This window comes from Cheilinus undulatus, linkage group 16, assembly GCF_018320785.1.
Source record: "Cheilinus undulatus linkage group 16, ASM1832078v1, whole genome shotgun sequence".
In the NCBI taxonomy this organism is placed as follows: domain Eukaryota; kingdom Metazoa; phylum Chordata; class Actinopteri; order Labriformes; family Labridae; genus Cheilinus; species Cheilinus undulatus.
In genome coordinates, this window is record NC_054880.1 from 6,514,407 (window position 1) to 6,522,632 (window position 8,226).

Sequence of the window (8,226 nt, forward strand, 5' to 3'; positions counted from 1 at the left end):
TCTTCTTCTGTCTACATGTACCGTGCCATGTTGTCTCGGAGTGATTGGTTACGTGACACCGTACGTCACGTCCTGTGACTTGTAAATGCAGAAAAGTGTTTCCATTGCACTTTTGTGATATATTTCTATATTGAAACGCCTGAAAGACCTCCTCATGAAAGCATAAAACCTTTGTAGCGATATTTTAGGGGTTTTCGAAATTCAGGTGTTTCCATTACCAGTTTTTTTATTGTGCTATTTTGATTTTGCGCATTTCCAATGGAAACCCAGCTACTGAGGCCATTTTAGAGGCTTTAAAAGATGGCAGCCGCTTCAAAAAGACAGAAATTCTAGCTAGCTAGTGAAGTTACTGCTATGCTGTAGGACTCTTTCCCTATTGGTCAGTAATAAGGTTTACTATATTAAAGGCTGGGCTGTAAATGTTGACCTTATTTAGTCTTTTTAGTCCAAATAGCTTCATGAAGCTAGCAGTTACTGAGAATTAGCAAAGAGTGGAGAGGCTCTAGAATCTGCAGCTGCAATCAAAGTTTTTCACAAGTATCACACATTTGGGACGTATCATTGTTTATTTCATCAAGTCAAAGTAAAAATGCTCTGAAATGTGTGAATGAGTCCAGATGTCAGTGTTTGGTGTGGTACATTCACACAGGATGACTGAAGTCTGGAATGTTCTCACATTTACAAACATTTGTGAAGGAAAACATGAAGGTGCTGCATGGCTGCAGAGTTGGTCACATCAGGAGACGTTTCCTTCATGTGTCCTCTACAGACTGTTAACCAGAGTTTATCACAGATCAGTGGTTTTCAAACTTTGTTTTCCCAAGGCACACCATATTCACATTGTTAAAAGTGATGCAAAAATATGGCAAAACTGGGCAAAAAGTGGTGAAACTAAATAAAACATGAGCAAAAATTGGCAAAAAGTGGCCAAACAATGGGTTAACAGTGGCAGTAAATCACTGATTTATTAAGCAGAGGATTTCTGAAAGAGCACCATGAGAAACTCCTTGATGAAGAACTGGAAGTAAACTCTGTCACTCACCAACTCCCAGTATCAGAGAAAAAGTTGCAGGAGTTCAAAGGGGCAATGAAGGAGGATGCTGAGTTAAGACTAGTTGCAAACGCGATTCAGAGTGATTGGCCAGATAAACAGAGACAACTTCCAGACAAAATCAAACAGTACTGGGCATTTAGAGAAGAGTTGTCATATGAAGACAGACTCATATTCAAGAACTCAAGTTTGGTAGTACCACACACATTGAGAAGTGAAATGCCCAGAAAAGTCCACGAGTCACACATGGGTATAGTTAAGTGTAATGAACGAGCCCATGATGTATTACTCTGGCCGGGCATGGCTAAACAGATAGAAGAAGTTGTGGCTCAGTGTGCTGTATGTAACACACATAAGGACAATAATCCCAAAGAGCCACTCATGTCCCATGCAGTGCTTGACAGAGCATGGGCAAAGGTAAGTGTGGATTTGTTCTACTTCGACGATGCAGAGTTTTTACTGTGTGTGGATTACTTTTCGAAGTTTCCAGAACTTATCAAACTGAATGGAACCACAAGCAGACATATCATCATTGGACTCAAGTCTATATTCGCAAGGCATGGCGTACCAGATGAGTTATTCTCAGACAATGGCAGACAGCTAGTGAGCCAGGAGATCATTGACTTTGGTGCTGAGTGTGGTTTCAAGTCCCACATTCCTGCAGTCAAATGGACATGTTGAGAGGGCAGTTCAGACAATAAAACAACTGCTGAGAAAAGCACAGGACATAGCTGGTGACCCCTACTTAGCTATACCGGAATACACCACTGAGTGGGGTTGGCTTCTCACCTGCTCAGATGCTCATGGGAAAAAGGCTCAAGTCAAAGCTACCCATGACAAAGACATTGTTGCAGCCAGGTCTCTATAAAAACACCAGGAGCAATCTTGTGTATAGACAACACAAACAGAAACAATACTTTGACCAAGGAACCAGAAAACTGTCTGACCTCCAAGAGGGTGAAAATGTGAGGATTAGACAAGGCAACAAGTGGGAGCCAGCCACTGTGATTAAGAAACATGACCAGCCGAGATCCTACATAGTTGAAACTCCAAGTGGACAAGTGTACAGGAGGAATCGCAAACACCTGCTCAAAACCAGAGAGACTTCAGTCACAGTGACATCTGGTGACACCACATCCGAGCACCCATATCATGATGAACAAGACACTCTACCAAGTGCTGATCTTCCCAGCCATGCTCCAGACTGTTCTACTGTACCAACAAGTCCAAAAGTAGTAGCTGATCATACTGTAGCCACAAACAGCCCTATGAAAACAAGATGCTGTGGAAGGCCTGTCAAAGTGCCACAGCATTATCTGGACTGATTAGAAAAAACTGATTTCATGGACTATTGCCAGGGTTGACTAACAGGTTGTTATGGACTGAGTTCAAAGTTTAGTTAAAGTTTTGTAAGAGAAAAAGCATCTTAAGAAAGGGAGATGTAGTGTATTGCAATGTTTAAAGTGTATTACTTAGTGTATCCACTAGACGGCACTGTGGCACTTCTGTTATTGTTGTGTTTGCATGCAGACTGCAGAAGAATAAAACCCGATGTCTGATCCTACAGTCCATGGTCTGATCTCATATCTTACATAAAGTGATGAAAAAATGGCAAAAATGCTGCTGATCCAACACACACACACTGACATCAATAAATCACATCTGGGGAGGGACCCATTCTCTGTTTTTCTTGTTTTTTTTTAATTCAGGGGCCCAGCCAGATCTGTGCGCAGGCCTGGTTACAGTACTTGCCATAAAGTTGTAGTAATGTATGGTAGTACAAATTTCCAAGGCACACCTAGACTTGCCACAAGGCCACAAGTGAGCCTTGTCACAACATTTGAGAACCACTGTCATAGACAACAAAAAGTGTTTTTCCCTCTCTTTAAAAGGAGCAGAAAAAGCTGCATGGACTGTAAAAACATAAATACCCCCCTAAATAACAAAGATGCTGATTCCTACAGGATTAGTTTTACCTGTGGACTATTTGTGCTGAAATATAGTAGTTCATTTTCTCTGTAAATTTTCCTCCAAGAATCACAGATGTTACCCACTCAGAATAAAATCTTTAGAAGCTGAAATCGATTTGATGTAGTTTTATCCGCAGTATCTAGCTTTGTCCAGCAGAGGGCGCTAGTGGCGCTGCAGAGCAGGTAAGATTCCAGCAGCACGCCCATGAAAGAGAACAGATGGACAGAGAGAAAACAGAAGAGCAAGCTAGGCAGACTTTGGAGCAGAAACTACACAGTTAAGCATTACAAACAACTGATGTAAAGATATTTAAAGTTTTTCTGAGTGAAACTTTTCTTCAGAGGAGTTTAAAAGAACAATGGGTGGAGGATTGCAGAGGATTCTCTGAGCGTGGATTTGATTCTCTGGTAAGTGCAACATTTCTGCCATATTTAGTTAGTTAGCTAGTTAGTTAGTAAGTTCGTTAGTTAGCTATCTAGTTAGTTAGTTAGCTACTAAGTTAGCTAGTTCGTTAATTAGTTAGCTTGCTAGTTTGTTAGTTAATTAGCTAGGTAGTAAGTTAGTTCTTTAATTAGTTCGTTAGCTAGTAAGTTAGTTAGTTATCTAGTAAGTAAGTTAGTTTGTTAGAAAGTCAGTTAGAAATTTAGCTAGTTAATTTTTTTTAGTTAGCTCGTAAGTTTATCAGTTCGTTAATTAATTAGTTAGCTAGTAAGTTAGTTAGTTAATAATAATAATAATAGCTTGGACTTATATAGTACCTTTCATGAGACCCAAGGTCGCTTTACAGAAGAGTGGAAAACAAGACAACACAAAAGACAAACACTAAGTTGAATGTATGTAGGGGGCAGGTTTAGGGGAGACTGTAATCTGTGGTGAACAGGTGGTGCCTGAGGAGTCTTTTTAAACATGTCCAAGGACGGAGCATTCCAGATGTTTTCAGGAAGGGAATTCCAGAGTATGGGGGCTGCAGTCCTGAATGCTCTGTCTCCATAGGTGCGAAGTGTGGAGGTAGGAACTGTGAGAAGGCCAGCGTCTGAGGACTGGAGGCTCTGGGTTGGGGTATATGGCTGAAGGAGGTCAGAGAGGTATTGAGGGGCAAGGGCATGTAGGGATTTGTAAGTGAGGAGGAGGATTTTGTAATTATGTAATTAGTTAGCTGGTAAGTTAGTTAGTTAATTAGTTAGTTAGTTAATTAGTTAGCTAGTAAATTAGTTAGCTAGTAAGTTAGTAAGTTATCTATTAAGTAAGTTAATTGGTTAGTTAGTTTGTGAGTTAGTTAGTTAATTTGTTAGGTTGTTAGTGCTTTAGTTAGTTAACTAGTTTGTTAGTTAGAAAGTTAACTAGTTAATTTGTTAGCTCGTAAGTTAGTTAGTTCATTAATTAATTAACTAGTTAATTCGTTAGCTCGTAAGTTAGTTAGTTCATTAATTAATTAGCTAGTAAAATAGTTCATTAGTTACTTAGTTTGTAAGTTAGTAAGTTAATTAGTTCGTTAGTTAGAAGTTTAGGTTGTTAGTTCTTTAGTAAGTTAGCTAGTTTGTTAGTTAGTTAGCTAGCAGTTAGTAAGTTAGCTAGTTAGTTAGTTAGTTAAGTACGTAGTAAGCAAGTTTGTTGGTTAGTTAGTAAGTTAGCTAGCTAGTTAGTTAATCTGTTAGTAAGCTAGTTAGCTTGTTAGCTAGTGATTTAGTTGGTTACTTAGTTAGTTAGTTAGTTACTCTGTTAGCTAGCTAGAAAGTTCGTCAGTCAGCTTGTAAGTAAGTAAATTAGTTATTTAGTTAGAAACTTAGTTCGTTAGTTAATTTGTTAGCTAGTAAATTAGTTAGCTAGTAAGTTAGTTGGTGTGTTAGTTAGTTAGTTAGCAGGATAGTAATAGAACTGACACTGAACACACACACATGTGGATTTGTAGAACCAGAAGTGAACTCTTTGAGCTCTTGAAACTTTCCACAAGCTCTCCTGACGGAGGACTGTTGGAGTTGGGAAGCTAACTTAGAACTGAAGAAGTGGTGCCAGGTGGAGCACTAGCTCTGAACCAGCACCGGAACTGGCTTGGTGGAAAAAGGGGTATAATAGAGTGCAAAAATAGTCCTGATGCTGTTGTTGATTTTGATCGTGTTTCAGAGAAATCCCTCTTTTTGCTGATCTGAATGGATTATTATTTCTAACAGAAGGAAAGATGATTGATGAGCGATGGCCTTTAATAAGTAAAGGTCACATGTTGTGTGGTCTATTGGTGAGCTTGTCTCAACAGTAAAGCTCATCCATAAATGATCAGACCATGCAGGAACTTTAAGCACCACCTCCTTTCTTTTTTGTTTGTTTCTTGGATTTGTCAGTCTCAGTCTGACATGTTTTTATTTATTTGTTAGTTTATTTGGATCTCCATTAGTCAGTACTGAAGGACCAACATCTTCTCCTGGGGTCCACACAGATAATCACTTAACATCCACATAAATGACAAAGATAAAAGTCCAAACAGGAGAAACATCCAAGATGTAAAAATCCTACTGAAAACAAGGGCAGTGATAAGAGTAGAATAACAGCTCCAACAGACACCAATAACAGCAGAAAGAAGCAACTATCAGAAAGCTCATCTCTCATTGGCTCATATTAAAGGGACTATCTGTAACTTTGACATTTACCAACCATGTTTATTTTCCATGTGAAGGTGGACTTTAGTCTGATGGAAACATGACGCCCTAACTGTCTCACATGGTTGTGTCATCAAGCCTCCAGGCTCCTCTCATTAGAAGGTATTCTGGCATAAAAATCAAGGATGTCCCACAATCCTCAGGGCCAGAGGAATGGGGTGCCTGTACCATGACTACTATTACTACCGTTTGGGTTTTGTTGTGTAGGACAACGTTTACTCTTTGGAGTGTTTTTAAAGTTTATTAAATGTAGGGCTTTTATTTTGAAATGTTCACCTTTCCCTTTAAATGGAACTCTGCATGATCAGACTAGTTCATCTTGCTGGATAGATATTTGTATATAGAACCAAAACATTCACTAGATATCTAGATATCTGCATGTTGAGTCATTTGAGTTTATAAAGTCACCAGGAGGCCGCCATGTTTTGGCCCGCTCTGATTCTGTGATGTCACTGAGCCGTAGCGCTCCTCACCGTTGCTATGGAGGAACTGGTCATTCAGACTGTCGGAATGTTTTTCTGCTATAACAGGTTTCATATCAGACATGAGTTAGCTGCATTTGTCTCCCTGCTGTCAAAGCTCGGCCATTCCTCCTAAGTTGTGACGCAGTTCCGTTCTCTGAGTTCAAGTTGAGGTAAGTGAGACTTTTCATGTGTTAGAAAGACTTTAAAGACAGTGAGGAGAAGAGGGAAGACTTGTGGGCAGATATTAAAGCCTGTTTTTAATTTAGAAAGAATCAGAGAGAGGACAAAAGAGCGCTCACAGAGACACTTCCTGTTAAAGAGAGCGTGTTCTCAGATCAGGAAACGTCTTCTTTTTCATCCTAACTGTGCCTCGGTGTAGAAATACACACCATTAGAGCTGATTTTAGCCACTACAGCTTAGGGATGTCACGATTACGGAATTTCTTGGTATGATTATTATCAGAGAAATAATTGCGATTTTATGATTATCACAATTATTTTTGCATTAATTGATTTCACACTACCATGAATAAGAAAAATCACATAAACTCTCTTTAGAGGTTTTGAATTCAATTTATTTCCATCTTTGGATGCTCTCATAACAAAATAATGTATCAACAATGTAAAGTAACTAAAAAGTACAAGAAAAATGATACTAATCCCATTTTAAATTAAACATCACATCTGCTGTGTAAACAATCAATTAATGCTACATATTAACTATGTACTTCTCTCAGAGAAAGTATATATAAAGGCTCCAGGACCTTGTTTGGGACTGTGACACGCCTTCGCCTGCAGCTGCACGTAGCAACATGAGGCGGTGACACGCGGTTGTTGTGTAACTTTGTTTTCATTCTGGGCGAGTTGCACTGACGTACCAATATGGTTCTCAGCATAATATTTTCTGGAAATTGACGGTATTTAGGAAACATTACAACTAAATGATTGCAAAGATTAATATTGTGATTAATTGTGAAAATGGGTAATCGTTACATCCCTACTACAGCTTAAATACACACCTTATCTCCACTGCATCTCTACACCAGTGTTCTGGTCCTACTGGTTTCTACACTAACCTGGCTTCTGTCACAGCATTAGACACACATTCACAAACATGATAAGGCAGATAACCAGAATCCATCTCTGTATTTGATTCCTCTTGGCTCCTTCTTCACATTCTAAATGTAGGTAAATATCAGAGGATGTAGAACACAGTCCATATGTTAGTGTGTAGTTTCTCTATGAAGCTCATCATCAACAGTTTAGAGAGAAGCTGTAGTTCACTGAAGGCTGACAGCCTGGTCCTTCTTATTTATTGATCCCAGGGCTAGAAGAGTTCAGAGCAGGTTTAAAGTCACTGAAATCAAAACCAGAGAAAAAATCTGCCTATAAATGACAGATAAAAACTAGATCTGGTTCCCTCAGGTCTCCAAGTCCACTCCATAATCCTTCCAAGCAGACAGAGTCTGATATTAAAGCTCTCTTCTCTCTGATTCCTTCATTACAGCTGACAGACAGCAGGGGGCGCTCTGCTGTGGATGAGTGGGACAGACCAGAGGAGGGAGTCTCTCCTCTGAAACCTCTCTGTGTGAAGACCAAGAAGCTCTGAGGTGAGATGAAGATCTCTAACGGTCACATGACTCCATCATAGGGACGCCCTGATCAGGGTTCTAACAGCTGATCACCCATACCATCATCAGATTTGATCAGTCTACTTAGCTTTGTAGTGTCCTGGGACCTCCTACAGGGGGCAGCAGAACCTGATAACAGGAGCCTAAAGTCATCCTGATTCAGCCAACAACAGGATTTTACTTCCTTAGAGGAACAAAGCAGAACTAAAACCTCCCATTGAAGCAAAGATCCTACAGTCAGGACAGCTGGACTACACAACAGGATTGTTCATTCATTTCATGTGTTCATTTATACAGATTCATTAACAGGATTATTAACAAGGTAAAACACCATTGATCCAATTCAACAGACTAAACAGAGCTAATAGTCTGATAAATAAAATAAAATAAATATGAAAATATGATCTCAGCTGCTTTATGTAAATGATGATATTTTATAATCATGAGAACTAATTTAA